General features: G+C 43.4%; 1 long non-coding RNA gene across 1 annotated transcript in view; it reads left to right on the top strand.

Moving 5' to 3' along the window:
- LOC110259442 overlaps positions 1–15868 on the top strand; it is a 132810-nt gene that overhangs the window by 6610 nt on the left and 110332 nt on the right. The window lies entirely within an intron of this gene.

Genomic DNA, 15868 nt, shown 5'->3' with positions numbered 1-15868 from the left:
TATGTGGAAGAATGTCCTTGGTACAGGGGTTTGAAAGTGACCACTCCAGGAGGAATGTGACCGTGCTTGTTTTGTGTCCTCACTTGTAAATGGGAAAAATAGCTATCTTGTAAAAAACAAAAACCAAGCAAAACTTGAACGCATGTTGCTCTGAGGCAGGACACGTGCCCTTCTGTTTCAGGTCAAGTCTCACCTTTGTAACTTGCCTTGCCTCTGAAAGCCTTTGAGTGTTTTAGGGCTCACATAGAGTTTTGATGAGATGTATTGGGAAGATGAGAAATCCTCAGTCTTTTCCGTATCTTTAGTAGTCTCAGGTTTTAGTTGTTTTCTAAAGAAACCCTGCCTGTGAAGTTGATAATGCAAATGGTTTGACAAGGATTCTGCTGGTGGGAAATCCTGTTCTTAGGCAATTTTCAGGTTTATATAATCAATTCTAAAATAGATGGAATTAGAAGATTCCAGCTAAGGGAAAATCTCATTATCCACAAAGTGTAGCATTATTCTAAGTAGGGCCTTGCTCAGCCATTAGGAGAGAAGTGTGTACTTTGGTGACAGTCCCCAAAGCTGTCTTTTTTTTTTTTTTTTTTTTTGCCTTTTCCTTTACCCTAAAATAAAATGTTCTTCAGAAAAGATTTTAATGTGTGAATAGTCTCAGTGGCATTCTCTTTAATTTTCCTAATTTCTTGAAGGATTTTTTTTTTAACAGTTTTAATTCAACCAAGAGCCATAACAACCTCTATAGTATTTCAACCTGTCCTCAGTTCCTTTGTTTGTAGTTTGAAAATGAAAATTATACTTTAAAAGGTTATTTGTGGCATTCCCGCCATGGCTCAGTGGTTAATGATTCCAACTAGGAATCATGAGTTTGTGGTTCAGTCTGGCCTTGCTCAGTGGGTTAAGGATCTGGCATTGCTGTGAGCTGTGGTGTAGGTTGCAGACGCGGCTCAGATCCCGCGTTGCTGTGGCTCTGGCATAGGCCCGTGGCTACAGCTCTGATTCGACCCCTAGCCTGGGAACCTCCATGTACTGCAGGAATGGCCCTAGAGGAGGCAGAAAGAGAGAGAATTATGGAGAAACCGCAGGGGCTCCGAGAGAAATTGGGACTTTGTGACATTTGCTCCCAGTCTGTGAAGGTAGAAGGGAATTAATATCTTTTGAGTGCTTATATGCCAGGCATATACTACTTCATCGAATCTTTACAAATTCTACACTATAGGGATGTTTTCATTTTACAGATGAGGAAACTGGTTCTGAGGGTTATGAAACTTTGTGAAAGCTACTCCCTAATGAATAGCAGATCTGGGCTTGGAACTCATCTCCCTCGCTTGAAAGTTCTTCATATCTCAGTACAGTCCCTAGGCAGTGGACCCAGAAGGTGGGCCAAACAAGGACATCATTGGCAAAATCCATGAGAGCAAATGAGCCAGAATTTAAACAACGCTGATGGGAGCTGGGAAGGTGGAGAGTTTACCACAGGTGGAGAGTTTACCACAGAAATCATTCTTTGTGATTTATTAGCCTTTCAGATGTGGTATGGTGAATTGCTGACATGGTTTTTTGGGGTACTTTGATGAGCAGCTGAAGATGTCAAAAGGACTCTTATCTAAATTATCCCTTTGATCTACTATCCTCTCTTTAAAGAAAAAAAAAATTTCTAGTCTATATTAACTTCCTTCTTTCCATATGTCAGCTTTCCACTGATGTATAGTTTGATTTAGGGGCAACTGAAATGACAAAAGCATTGATTTAAATAATCACATTGAGCATAGCTCAAAATATTTAAATGATGGAGATAAATGAAATAAAATTTAATTATTTGAATCAATTATGTCAGTTTCTAATTAATCTATGAATGTAATTGACCTAGACAATTTATGGATTTTGATATTTTTTGATTATGTTGACCCATGAGTTTGATGCCTTCTCCCCAAGTGATCATTTTTCTAAGGATATTTCCAAGTCCATCCAATCTCGATTCCCTCTAAGGACATGAGACAGCCTTGGACAGTTAGATGATCTTAAATTTGAATGTAGACATCTGAAGACTCTACACTTGCATTAATAGAAGAAATGGGTGCAAGCATGAGAAAGAGATGCAGACTGAAGGATTAGGTTCTTACATGTACTATAAAAGTGTCAATTGAAATTAGGCTGCCTTTTCTGGTCTCCTTTACTAAGGAGATTGCATTGGATTGCAAATTAGTTAACTTGAAGGGATCAGTTCTCTTACAAACAGTTAAGTCTTTAGAGGAAGAATAGAGAGAGATCATTGCATTTTTATCCTGCTGACATTCTGGAAGAGGATCTTGAGTCATTCTGGACCATCTGTGTTTGCTTGTGGTGTTTTAGGATTTGTGATTCCAGTCTATTAATTGACTCACACTGGGAACGTGGTGGAGCCTCGGCTCTCACATTATCCTAAGCTCTTAGGCGCTCTCATCTTTGCACCTGACTTCAGTCTTGGTTCCACAGTTTATCATCTCCAGCCAGTATCTCTCGTCTGTGTTCCAATCCCATTTATTAACCGCCTACTTGCTATGGATGCTTGGATGTCTCAATGATACCTCAAAACTAAGCTTCAGTTCCCAGGGCACTTGACCTTTGCTTTCCACAACCAGGCAAATCATTTTAAAAGAAGAACCATTTAATTTTTTTTTTCTTTGAAGATAATTTAGATAAGAGCCCTGCTCATCAAAGTGCACCAGTAAACCTCTGGGGTTTCTCCATAATTCTCTCACCCAGTGGAATATACTTGTTGGATCCATTCAATAATATGGGCAACTCTTTGATCTTGTTAGACTGAGGAAGTGAGACTTTTTTCTTGTTTTCTATTTTTTTTGTTCTCTTATAACTAAGTGTCCATTGATACAGAATTTGTTCAAAGAAAAGAGAAATTTTTTTGAGTTCCCTGATGACTCAGTGGGTTAAAGACTCAGTGTTGTCACTGCTGTGGCTCAAATTGCTGCTGTGGCATGGGTTCAGTCCCTGGCCTGGAAACATCCACATGCCATGGGCACAGCCAAAAAAGAAAGGGAAAAAATGTCCTGGTAATTTATTAATTTTATTGTTTGAGCTTGACCAATATCTTGGATGTGATAAAGTTTTCCTTAGACTGTCATATTCTTTCTGTTAACAATTACCTAGGAATTTACCTTTTGAGATGAGTTTGCACTGTAGTTTGCTTGGCATATTGTCTGGCATGTAATAGATGCTCAAAAATTCCAGACCCAATCAGCCTGTTGTACAACCATCACCATGTCAACAATAACAACTAAATTATAATGACTCTTAACCTGTAGACTGGAGTCCCCAGAAGTATCACTGTATACTCAAGGTCAATCTTGCTCCTGTATTTTCATGGTTACTGAGCAGCAACTTCAGTAGACACTTCACAAAAGGAAATCCAGAAGACTAATACATGTTGGAGCTATGCAAAATGAGATCATGTTGAGATATCACTAACACATCAGATTGGCAAACATTTTAAGTCTGACAATAACAAGTATTTGTAAGATCGGGGGTTAAGGAACTTGCACATGGCTGGTTAGATGGTCGATCATTTTGTTTATCATTTTTGGATAATGGTTTTATCTAGTAAATTTGAAGATTTGTGTATCCACTGACCTAGCAATTCTCCTCACAGGTATAAATCCTAGAGATTTCATTCCCATCTGGATACATGTATGAGAATGCTCATAGTCCCAAACTGGAAACAACCATAGAAGGAAGAAAGAAATGATGAAATACTTACGTGTAGGTTACCATGGAGAACAATGACAATTAACTACAACTACCACAAATTTGCTAGAACATAAGCCTCATGGAAGGAAGAATCTTTATTATTATTATTTCAAGTGCCTAGAACAGAGAACCTGGTTCACATTAGAAGATGCTCAGTGAATACCTTAACCATATGTGGATATTAAGTATAAAGATAAACCCGTAACATCGAAGTCAGGTTAGGGTTACTTCTAGAGATGAAGGCGTAAGTTGGGACTGGGAAGCAACTAATAGAAAAGCATCTTCTGAAGTGCTGGTGGTTTCTTGACTCAGGTGGTCATTCTAGGGTGTTCACTGTATACCTTAAACTATGCGCTGGTTTATATGCTTTCTTATATGTAATGTTTTGTAATGAAATGGCTAGTGCAACAAGTCTTCCAATTTATTCGGTTTCAGTTTTTTTTTTTTCTTTTTGTCTTTTTATGGCCTCACCTGAGGCATGTGGAAGTTCCCAGGATAGGGGTTGAATCAGAGCTGCAGCTGGAGCCTGTGCCACAGCCACGGCAGCACAGCATCCAAGCCGCATCTGTGACCTGTGGTGCAGCTGGGGCAACTCCGGCTCCTTAATCCACTGACCCAGGCCAGGGATTGAACCCTCATTCTCACAGAGACTATATCAGATCTCTCTTAATCCACTGAGCCACAATGGGAACTCCTGGTTTCAATTTTCTATACTTATTTTGGAGCATAGGTGAGAGGAAGGTGCATGTTGCAGGCTCTGGAAAGATCACAGGGCAACTGTTCTCCCTGGGACTGTATATGAACGTCAAATTGACACTGTGACCATACAGGTTTGATTACCTGCCTTGTTCTAGGTTTCCCATGTTACACAGCCAGTCAGTGATAAAGCAGGAATCGAACCCGAGTCTCTAGCGTCTAAGCATCTACCACGGACTGGCTGTGTAACGTGGAAAACCTAGATTGAGGCAGATTCCTCAGCTGTGAAATGGATGTGATAGGAACCACCTGACAAAATTGTACTAATTAAATGAAAATTAAACAAAATAAATCACATAAAGCATTTTACCTCCAGAGACTGGGCTAGTCATGGGGTGCTTTTGTGCAAATTAGAAAGGCACACTCCTCCTCTCAGACACTGACCTGGGTGGGGTCCATAGCTTGGTGAGCAGGTGACACCACTGAGTCACAGTCATGGCTTGGATCCCACGTTGCTGCGGCTGTGGCTTAGGCTGGCAGCTGAAGCTCTGATTCAACCCCTAGCCTAGGAACTTCCATATGCTGCATGTGTGGCCCTAAAAAAGCAAAAAATAAAAATAAAAAAACAAAGCCAAACACATTTTGCATATTTGAGCATATGAAAAAAATGTAATCATCATCATAGTAAAAAATTATTTTTGGTAAAATGTGTGAAACTCTGCTTAAGAATTCATTTGGTGATGAAGTTTTATTGGCCTGGACAATCCTGCAAAGCCCCTCTCACCCCTAACGGTCTCTGATTCTTAAAACTTCTGGATGCAGCATAATGCCAGTTAACATGTGAGTTTTGGTATCAGACTCTGTTCTGCTCACTTCTCCACTCAAATGGAAGGTCCTTGAGGTCGTTATTACCTCCTGGAATTTATGGTTGTTGTGATGGTAACATGATTAATAGGTTTAGCAGAAAAGTAGATGCTCATAATTTTAACAATTTTAATTGTGTATTAGATACATCCCTGTATCCTAATTTTTGACTTTTCCATAGACCTCACTGTTACTCTCCCAACACAGAGCTTGGCTAAGGAGCGGTCTGGCCCTGTTCAGTGGCATCCTGGGTGACCTGTATTTCTTTTTGTAATTTTATTATTATTATTTTTTAAAATTTTATTTATTATTATTATTTTGTCTTTTTGCTATTTCTTGGGCTGCTCCCGCAGCATATGGAGGTTCCCAGGCTAGGGGTCTAATCGGAGCTGTAGCCACTGGCCTACGCCAGAGCCACAGCAACTCGGGATCCAAGCCACGTCTGCAACCTACACCACAGCTCATGGCAACGCCGGATCGTTAACCCACTGAGCAAGGGCAGGGATCAAACCTGCAACCTCATGGTTCCTAGTCGGATTCGTTAACCACTGTGCCACGATGGGAACTCCCTTTTTGTAATTTTAGAAATGGAGGAGGGCCTTTTACCCTTAACAATGAGAATGTTTCCCAAGCATTGGGGAAGCAGGAAGTATGTTTTTTCATGTGGTCCCTGTAAGAGAAGCTTAACAAATCGCTTCTCCTCTCCCCTTTCTTGCTATAGAATGAATCTGTCTGACCAAATCTGGATATGTCAGGGAGAAATTTCACTTAATTTCACCCTCTCTCCTTTTAGATTCTGTGTCCGAGTATAATTGATAGACAAATGACAGTAGAGGCTGACAAGGGCTTTGGATTTTGCTTACTGATTTGTTCTCACTGGAACCGTAAGTTTGAATTGCCCTGGTAAAAATCAGATTGGGGAGTTCCTGTCATGGCCCAGTGATTAATGAATCTGACTAGTATCCATGAGGACCTGGGTCGATCCCTGGCCTCGTTCAGTGGGTTAGGGATCTGGCGTTGCCGTGGGCTGTGGTGTAGGTCACAGATAAGGCTCGGATCCTGTATTGCTGTGGCTGTGGCGCAGGCTGGGCAGCTGTACCTCCGATTTGACCCATAGCCTGGGAACCTCCATATGCCGTGGGTACGGCTATAATAGACCAAAAAAAAAAAAAAAAAAAAAAAAAAGAGAGAGAGAGAGAGAGAAAATTGAGTAACCACTCTTGGGAGTTTTCAAAATAGTTGGAGAGCAAGTCTTTCCTCAAGCAAACTCTGAATAGTATTTTATTTCCTCCCATCTTCCTCCTAGTAGGAAGGAATCAAGCCAACCAAGATGGTGTTAGGTGTGTGCAAGTGGAGAGCAGATTTTAAATGAGGACACTGCCCCCTAGTGCTGAAATGTAGCCCAGCCAGGAGCACCTAAACCACAGCTCATACACTTGTGAGCTTTTCTTGTTAGCCCGAAAGACCCAGGTTATTGCCCTGATTTTGTCTTATTCATGGGTGCTCAAAAGAATTCATGGTAATTACACAGGATAAGAGAAATCTGTAGCAGTAACTATTGCCATTTGGGGTACTGGTTGGAAAACAAGCATGGACATTTCCAGAGACGGTGACCTTATGCAACTATAAGGCAGAAGTTAGATGGAGCATCTCATTTCAGTGACGAGTTTGGGCTTGTTAGGTTTTCTTTCACATCTGTGGTAAGTGGCTGCTTACTGGGTGGCATGAATCTTGCCATCAGGATGTGGAATCTGTTGTTTTTCATGGATGATAATGTCTTTATATCATTTATAGACTTTGTATTACATATCGCTGGGTGTTAGATTCTGTAGACCAGGTCAGGATAGTGGATTTAGTTTTTTAACTCAGAAAACTGGCTAGGCCGAAGGCCAGTCTGGGCTTTGTTATCAAGGAGAGCAAGCATGTTAAAATGGCTCCTCCCTCTGACCACCTGTATCGGGCAGGGGACAAAGGCCATACAGTAATTTGAAAAGGAAAAGTTAAATGCAAATATCAGCTATTACTGGGGATTGGAGAGGTAGGGAAATGGCTAGTCAGGAACAAAGAGAACTTTAAGGAATAGCAGCTAAGGGAAATAGCCACTGCCCCTAGGGCTGAGAGAGCCCTGAAGGAGGGAGCAAATCTGAAAAGACCCTCCTCTGCCCCTGCACCCCTGCCCCCCAGTCGAGTCTCAGGGCTGAGAGCCAGACCTCACTGGAGAAGGTGCTGCCACGACCCACTCCGCGTTGCAGAAATCACTGAGGTGCCACATTGGTGGAACTTGCCAGAAATAGATCTTCTGGGATGCTAAGGGAAGCTGTTTCGAGGGAGGTGCCAGGCCTTGGGGCCAGAGGGTGTCAGAGGATGCTGACAGGGGCTGCTGCAGGCTGCTGGCTGTGAGATGCCTTCTACCACCCGCTTCACTGGCCACAGCGAGGTCTGGAAGCCGTGAGAAGCTGTGTGTACATTAGGAGATGGCCAGGAAGCTTAAAGCTGTGCCACTTGGCAAAAAAAAGTACGGTTCCTTTTTCCTTCTCAGGCAGGAGGTGGTGAGGGGTAGGTCTGGATCTGAGAGTCAGTCAGTTGATAAGGGACATGCTGCGTTCTCTCCAGTTCTCAGTATTAGAAATGTCTGGGGGGATCTGCTATTGTTGCAATATAACCCCTGCCCCCTCCTCCTTCTGATACCCCCAGCTAAGCCCCTGGAACCAGGCGCTGAGGATACAATGTGAATCAAATGTTCTCTTGACTAATCTCTTAAATTCGTGGGGAGAAGAGGCCTCCCCAAACCCCCCACCCCCGCCTCAGTGAGTAAGAAACCTTGGCCACAGGCAGTCCCCTGGCAGAGTGAGGTCTGGGAAACTCACTGGAAGTGAGAAGGACAGGGGAAGGTGAGGAAGTTAAAATGACCAGGAGAAGGATGACTCACTAAGGCTGCAGGGCATGATGCATGAAGGCGATTGCTCTAGACTGGCTGCTGTGCTCCCCCTCACCTTTGTCCATTGAAGTGCCAACGCCTAGGGGGATGGTTCTGGCAGGTGGGGCCTTTGGGAGGTGATGGGGATTGAGGACAGAGCCTCCATGCAGGAGAGCAGCGCCCTTGTAAAAGAGGCCCCAGAGAGTTCCCTCACCCCTTCCACCGCGTGAGGACACAGCACGAAGACGGCTGTTTATGAAGCAGGAAGCTGGCTCTTGCCAGACCCCAGCTCTGACAGCTCCTTGATCTCTGTTTTCTTCTCTGATAAACTTTGGGCATGCCTCTAAGATTTTGATTGAACAGGCTCTTTTTTTTTTTTCTCTCTGTCTCTCTCTCTGTCTCTCTTTTTTTTAAAGACTGCTGCCTCGGCATATGGAAGTTCCCAGGCTAGGGGTCGAATTGCAGCTACAGCTGCCGGCCTCCGCCACAGTCATAGCAACGCCAGATCCGAACCACATCTGCAACCTACACCACAGCTCGTGGCAACCCAGGATCACTGAGCGAGGCCAGGCATCAAAGACCACGTCCTCATGGGTACGAGTTGGATTCATTTCCACTGCACCACGAGGGGAATTCTCAGAACAGGCTCTTTTACTTGAACAAAAACCATACAATTTCACAGTGGCTAAAACACCGCTAAAATGTGCGTCCAAGGTCATTTAAAATACAACCCTTACTGAAAGTCCCTTTCTCTCTGGTGCCCACACAAGGTCAGAATGTAAAGCTGGCACCAGGGGAGACTCTGGAGACACAAGCTCTTCTGTGATGCCCAGTTAGCTGTGGCCTATCTTCCAAGCTCCTGACTCCCTTGTTAGTCATCTACTGAAACCTGCAGTAGATGCGACAGCCAAAGATCTCTAGGCAACTGATGAGAGACATTCTGTGGTATCATTTTCCAGGCACCCTGCCTGGAATTTAATTTTCCATTTGAAATTCCCCTGCTTCCTTGCCCTTACTCCTAAAATACCCCACTGAAGAGCTTTCATACTTGCTATCGGTACCTCTCTTGGTCCCACCATTTCTTGAATATTTCTGTTCTTACATTCAGGGATGGATGCAAGCAGGCTTTGTGGACCTGAAGCTTACATGATTTGGGGTTGGCGGGGGGAAGCCTGTGTAGCAAAAGAGTATCAAGAGTTCCCCTGTAGGCCAAGAAGATAGGTGGTGTCTTGCAGCTCTGGGATAGAGGTTCCATCCCTGGCTTGCACAGTGGGTTAAGGATCTTGCACTGCTGCATCTGGGTCATAGGTTGCAACTGCAGCTTAGATCTGCTCCCTGGCCCTAGAACCCCATATTCCACAATTGGACAAAACAAGGGGAAAAAAAGAATATCAAATTATGAATACAAAACTAGGCATGAAAGTAAGTAGGTAGAATGAGAAGATAAGTCACAGTAATTTGCAAATTTAAAAAAAAGCTTGTAAATACTATAAACATAACACAATGCAAATATATATGTATATATATATTTATTAGTCAAGCATCTGATGTAGCTTTAAATAAATTTTTCCCTACCTTTCTTGGTTCTGCATGTTCTTTGTCTCCTTGTGTGATAAAATTCTCTAATATAATCTTCTACAGAGAGAATATAAAGACAGTTCAGTCTTTGCTCTAGCATAATTGACCAATAATTGTTTCCTTATGCTTGGTACTTGGGATACATAAAATATACAACTTGACCTAAAGACACCCTATTGTTTGTATTATTGCTATGGGTTTGTACCCAGCAAAGCTAGGAACTCTGGTAAACTCTATTTTATATGATTCACCAAAAAAAAAGCAAGTTTTTTTGTTAATGTTTCTTCCATCATGATCTATCCCAAGAGATTGTATATAGTTCCCTGCGCTATACAGCAGGACCTCATTGCTCATCCATTCTAAATGTAATAGCTTGCATCTACTAACCCCAAACTCCTTGTCCATCCCATGCTCCCCCCACCACCTTTGGCAACCACAAATCTGCTCTTGATGTCTGCAAGTCTGCTTCTGTTCTATAGATAGGTTCATCTATGCCAAATTTTAGATTCCACATATAAGTGATATCATATGGTATTTGTCTTTCTCTTTCTGACTTACCTCACTTAGTATGAGAGTCTTTCATTGCATCCATGTTGCTGTAAATGCCATCGTTTAATTCCTTTTTTTTTTTCTTTTTGCCATTTCTAGGGCCACTCCCACAGCATATGGAGGTTCCCAGCTAGGGGTCGAATCGGAACTGTAGCCGCCAGCCTATGCCAGAGCCACAGCGACGCGGGATCTGAGTCATGTCTGCAACCTACACGACAGCTCACGGCAACGCCAGATCCTTAACCCACTGAGCAAGGCCAGGGATCGAACCCGCAACCTCATGGTTCGGTCAGATGGGTTAACCACTGCGCCACGATGGGAACTCCATTGTTTAATTCTTTAGAAAACTAAATATAGAAGAACCATATGATCCTCCCATAACTCTTATGGGGACAGGGTCACTCCCTTCTCAGAGAAACAGTTTTTCTCTTGGTTTCCACAGCGTTGTGTTCTCCTGGGATTTTCCTTTTCACAGGCAGTTCCTTCTCTGTCTCCTTTCTGTGCCATGGGCTCAGTACTTGGTCTGCTGCTTGTTTACACTTGCTGTCTAGTGATCATGTCCAGCTCCATCCTTGCATGTACCAGTTAGAAAATGATGCCCCCAAATTTATGCATCTGGACTGAACCTCTCCCAGAGCTAGCGAGAGAGCTTGCTGTCCTCCTTGGATTCCAATGAGCATTTCAAAAAATCAATATGTTCAGAGTTCTCGTTGTGGCTTAGTGGAAATGAACCCTATTAGTATCCATGAGGATGCAGGTTCAATCCCTGGCCCTGCTCAGTGGGTTAAGGATCTGGTGTTGCCATGACCTGTGGTGTAGGCCAGCAGCTATAGCTCCAGTTTGACGCCTAGTCTGGGAACTTCCATACGCTGCAGGTGTACTAAAAAAAAAATCAATATGTTCAAAATGAAACCCAATCCCTAACCTGTCTTCTCCATGTTAGCAAATGCTTCTGCCATTACTCAGCAGGTCAGTCTAAAACCAAGGAGTGGTCATTTGATTTTGCTCTTTGCCTCTCATACCCGTCAGTCTGTTGATAAGTGCTGTCAGTCCTACCTTCATAATATAGTCTCAGTCTGACCACGTGCAGCCCCTCCCCCTCCAGCCTCCCTAGTTAATTCAATATGATCCCAATCACTGCCTGAGCTATTGTCTTTGCTTCTCAGCTGGAACCCTATTTCTACCCCTGCCTCTGACAGAAAGTTTTCTTTCATCCTTTGCTTGGAATCCCCTCACTGGCCTCCTGACACATTCAGAACTGAATTCAAAATCTTAGCATGACCTGCAAGGCTCCACAGCAGTGGTTCTCAGAGTGTGGTCCCCAGGCCAGTGGTCTCACAATCATCTGGAACTTGTTAGAAATGCCCTTTCTCAAGCCCCAGCTATTGAAACAGTAACTCTGAGAGTGACCAGCAACCTGTGTGTCCACCAGCCCTCTGGAGGGTTCTGAGGTAGGCTACGTGGATTTGCATGGCCTGGCCCAGGGTTGGTTCTCTGTCTTCATCTCCTAGTCCTGCCCCACACTCCCTCCCACTTCTGCCTCTGGAACTTGACAGATGAAAGCTTTGACACTTGTGGTCCCCAGCCCACACCCTCCTCTCCAGCCCCATGGGTGGCTCCCTCCTTGCTTCAGGCAGGGCTCTGCTCGAGGGCCATCTCCCAGGGGGGGCTCTCCCTGGCCACTCCCCCCCCCCACAAATCACTCACATTCTCCCCTTGGCCTACTGTTGCATCTCCATGGGTCATGGATCATTTTTGTTTATTATCTCTCTCTGTCTGACTAAGACGTAACTGTGAGGTTAGGGATTTTTGTCTCCAGCCAGGCCATCTCCAGCACCTAGAACGTTCTCTCGCACATAGTAGGAGCTCCATGAATACTTGTTGAATGAGTGAATGTATTGATGATATTGAATTAGTGCAAGAGCCACTTCTCTGTTTTTGCCCCTAGGAAAGTTCTCATGAGTATACCTGATTCCTCTATTATTATTATTATTACTAACTTTTTAGGGCTGCACCCATGGCACATGGACATTCCCAGGATAGGGATGGAATTGGAGCTACACCTGACCACCTACACCACAGCCCCAGCAATGCCAGATCCAACTTGTGTCTGTGATCTACACCACAGTTCACAGCAGCACTGGATCCTTAACCCACTGAGCAAGGCCAGGGATCAAACCCCCATCCTCGTGGATACTAGTTGGCTTCATTTCCTCTGCAACACAGTAGGATCTCCAAGATCCTCTATTGTTAAGTGAACTTTTGTAGACCTTAGCCCAGTTTAGGTGCATTTTTTTTTTCCATAGCCACAAACCTGAGAGTAGAGTGATGAAGTGGAAAAGGTCCCAGATTTAGTGACAGTTAGCTTGTCTTTTTCTTTGCTCTCTGGCTCTGCCCCAGTTGCTGACACTGGGCATGGGTTTGAGCCTCATAAGCACCCTTTTTTGGTGTGGCAATTACCCAAAATAGAGATGAACTGAGGATTAGATGAATATAAATTGCCTTTTCCAGTGCCTGACACGGGTAGGTGCTAAAGAATGGCAGTTTTTCTTTACAGTTTGGTGTTCTTGGTTTCGGAACAAGGGAGATCTCCCCAAAAGGCAATGGAAATGGCCCAAATATCCCTGGGTTAGTGGGAGGTGGTTTAGAATGAGGGAGATTCTTGGCTGCTCAGAATGCTCAGTTCAAAGCAGGACAAAGCAGTTTTCGGAGGTGCCCAGCATCTGGAGGCTCTGCAATTTTCTTAGAAAAGCTTTCTTGCTAACTCATCTGTGACCCACTGTTGACATTGTTAAAACCCCGCACGATGTGCAAATACAGAGCTGGGCACGCAGCGGCTGTGGTGGTGTTGCTGGCCCACCGGCTGGGCAGTTCATTCAATTTGTGCGAAGGGTGAGTGGGTGAAATTCTGGGGAGGCCCCAGAGGCTAAGGGTGAATGGCAAGAGTTAAGATTGTGTTGATTTTGCCTGTTGATTGTGTGTTTCAAGTGAGTCTTACCAAAGCCAGCCAGTCACACTTGCGCCATCACCTTACTCTGGAATCTCAAGGTGTTTTCTTCCCATCAATACAGCTTCCAGAGGTTCCTGTGAGTTTGTGCTCCCAGGGAAAGGCCGGCTGGCTCAACTGGAATGGCTCCAATTGTGGATTCTTCTCCTCCCAGGTCTCCATTGTCAGTTTTCCATTCCTGCACCTATCTCTGTTCTCCTTCCCTGGGGCACTGCCTCTGAAAAACATCCTCTCCCAAAGGCAGTCGTTGGCCATGACTTTGGATTGCTAGTCTTGTCGCCATTGGCATAAGAAACCAAAGGCCTCTGAGATCTCTATGAATTGAATTTCAAAGGCTGAACTTTGGTGAGGGAATTAGGGACCTGATCTCCACTGGAAGCTTCTAGGGTCCCTCAAAGACAGTATTGCTTGTCTGCTTCTTGTGTGATTGCCAGTCTCTGAGGCTTGCAAGGTGTTGCTTCCTTTGTGCTCTGTGGAATCTTGGGCTGGGTTGTTTTTCTTACTTCATTCAAATACTTAGCTCACATTTGACTTTCCGAAGGTTTCCAAGCTTGCCAAAACAAACCTATAGAATTGTCAAAACATTAGCTTATTAAAAACAGAGCTATTCTTGAATGATTTCCGTAGTAGTTATTTTCTCCATAGCTTGCTCAGACTTGGTGAACTTTTGAAAAGCCCCATATCACAGGGTTACCTCAGCCCCAACCTAATAATTCTCTTTTCTTGTTTTGCTCAGTGTAAAACTGTGGACATGAAGCAGTGAATTTCCTGTATTCCTTCACAAAATCTAGCCATTCCACTGCCATTGATAAATGCTGATTTCTTTTTACCAGTAAATCATTTAAAGTTTTCTCTTAAGTCAGCATAGAATTCTGAATATCTGCTGAGAGCTGACAATCTCTTTCAAGGCAAATATATTGGTGAAGCTTATGAATAAAGATTGTTCACCATCTGTCTCCTGTTTTTACTTATTAAGGATATTAACTCTTTGTCATAGTATATATTACAGGTTTTTTTTTTTTTTTCCCCTCAGTGTTTTGTTTAGCTTTTAACTTTGTTTTTCTGGTGTGTTTTGTCCTCCAAATATCTTACATTTTTATGTGGTAAATCTTTTAATGTTTTTTGTTGATGGTTTGCCTTCTGAATATGCTCATCTTTCTTTAAAAATTTTTTTTTATTGAAGTATAATTGATTTACAAGGTCGTGTTCTTTTCTGGTGTATAGCAAAGTGGTTGTATAATATATATATATATTTCCATATTCTTTTCTACTGTAGTTTATCACAGGATATTGAATATAGCTCCCTGTGCTATGCAGTGGGAGCTTGCCGTTTATCTATTCTGTGTGTTAGAGCCTGCATCTGCTAATCCCAAGCTCCCAATCCACCCTTCCCCCACCCCCTACCCACTTGGCAACTACAAGTCTCTTCTCTATGACATATGCTGATCCAGTTTCTCTCAGTAAAAAAATTTTCAATGACAGAAGCCACAGAAGATGATTTTTGTGGCGTAGGCACCTTCTGCCCCTTTTGGATTCATAAGATGTGTTAGAATTCCTTGGGAGTAAGAAAAAGAATGTATGTATATGCTTGACTAGGTCACTCCACTGTATAGCAGAAATTGACAGAACACCATAAACCAACTATAATGGAAAAAGGAAAAATCATTTAAAAAAAAAAAAAGAGTTGCTTGGGACCTGTGGGGTAGTGAGTTTGGTACCAAGTATCCCAACACAGAGGTCAACCTGGGGTTGGTTTACAAAGGTTGTCTACAGTGAGTTTGGCCACAGCAGAATCTAGCTGAGCCTTCCCAGCCTTCTCTGGGGAAAAAGCACATAAGCTGCTTTAGGGGAAAGGACTGGCCATGCCCAGCAGGGTAGTATTCTTCCACTGACTTGTGCTTTGAGACTGCTAAGTACTTTGAGAACAGCACTGCACACACAAGTCAAAACATCCTTCTCCTGTTAGAGCCCCCAACACTGTAATGCTTTTTTTCTCCCTCCTTGAAAGACGTTCTTCCTTCAGCTCCAACAAAGAAGCTGTAAATCTCTATAGTCCCTCTCTGAGCATATGCTTTCACACGTTTGTGGTTGTAAACAGAATAAACAAACAGTTAATGTTACAATACACGCATCTTTTCATATTCCTATCCATTTATCATTTTTATGGACTGCGTATTGTTCTATTAATTGGATCTATCAAAATTTCCCTTACTTTCTGGTCTTAGCTTGGGTTCCCCCTTGGTAGACCTTAGTTGAGGATTTGGGTGTAAGAAGCTGATGTGGGTGGTGATCCCAGGAAGCTCTTGGAAGGAAGGGGAAAGTGAGACAGGAGAAGGAAGAAAACCTAGGTGGCATTAACCAGGGTAACCAGGGCTCAGGGAGGGTAACCAGGGCTCAGTCTCCAAGAAGTTATATGGGATCCTATGCTGGTGAATCAGATACTCCATGAACTCTCCAGTGGTGGTATCTATACAGGCAGCATAAGCAAAGAAGGCAAACCTCATACTTGGGGTACA

Source organism: Sus scrofa, chromosome 2, assembly GCF_000003025.6.
Source record: "Sus scrofa isolate TJ Tabasco breed Duroc chromosome 2, Sscrofa11.1, whole genome shotgun sequence".
NCBI classification, from domain to species: Eukaryota; Metazoa; Chordata; class Mammalia; order Artiodactyla; family Suidae; genus Sus; species Sus scrofa.
Note: the sequence above shows the minus strand (reverse complement) of the source record. Positions and strands in the feature narration are given on the sequence as shown.